The following is a 1,303-nucleotide window of genomic DNA, read 5'->3' as shown; positions in this document are numbered from 1 at the left end:
GTACGGTAGCATTCTATAAAGAATAATATCATAGCATTCTATATATAATAGTATGGAAACTTTCTTTTTATAGTTGTATGGTAGTATTCCATATATAATAATATCAAAACATTCGACATACAATAGTATGATTGATAACTTTCTATTTATAGCCATTTATTATAGAAGCACCGGATCACAGACACATACATGCACATCCTATACTTCTAATTACACTGCATCCCACAGACACATGCATGCGCACACCCTACTTCTAATTATACTGAGACGACCAATGGCCACGTATGCACTGTACACGCAGCGACATGGATCACTTACGCACACACCTTTACATCCTGGACAGGAATAGCTCTCACGCGAACTACACACATTTGTATACACGTGCGTGTTATAATGTAACGGTGTACATGTATACATATATATATATATATATATCACTCAAACGGTATATAAAGATGTACAGATACAATACGTATGCACCTGTATGGCTTGGTCGGAGGTGATGATCACAGCATTTGCCAAATCAATGACACAGCTGACAGCGATGCTGGCGGCGTATTTGGCTGGAATGAGAGGCGGTTCACTCTTCTCCAGCGAGTCTAGCCTGCACAATGTATGCGTGTGTGTGTGTGTGTGTAGACATGTGTATATATGGGAGTGTATAGGTATATGTGTGGGTGGGTGTGTGTGTAAATATATGTATATATGGGAGTGTATGAGTATATGTGTGGGTGTGTGTCCATATCTGCATGTGTGTGTAGACATGTGTATGTGTAGGAGTGTATGAGAATATGTGTGGGCGTGTGTCCATATCTGTGTGTGTGGATATACGTATGCATATCGCATCTGTATGTGTGTGTTTAGGTCCCCTTCAAATGGAAAAGCTCACGATTAGACATTAACAGCTTATGAAAATAGAGACATATACAGCACACATACATATACATGCACAGACATACATAGTCATACATATACCTACATATGCACACATTTATCTACATTTACACACATATAAATACATAAACATATATGTAGATACATTTAAATACATTTATATGCATTTTCATACATATACCTACATATACATACATATACATACATATACATACATATACATACACATACATACATATACATACATATACATACATATACATACATATACATACATATACATACATGTACATACATATACACACATATACAAACATATACATACATATACATACTTATACATACATAGACATACCCACACACACATACACATCCATATTCATACACATATCAAAAGCATATAACTGCC

Source organism: Sphaeroforma arctica, assembly GCF_001186125.1.
Source record: "Sphaeroforma arctica JP610 unplaced genomic scaffold supercont1.1229, whole genome shotgun sequence".
NCBI classification, from domain to species: Eukaryota; class Ichthyosporea; order Ichthyophonida; genus Sphaeroforma; species Sphaeroforma arctica.
The sequence above is the reverse complement of the archived record's forward strand: the minus strand, read 5'-3'. Positions refer to the sequence as shown.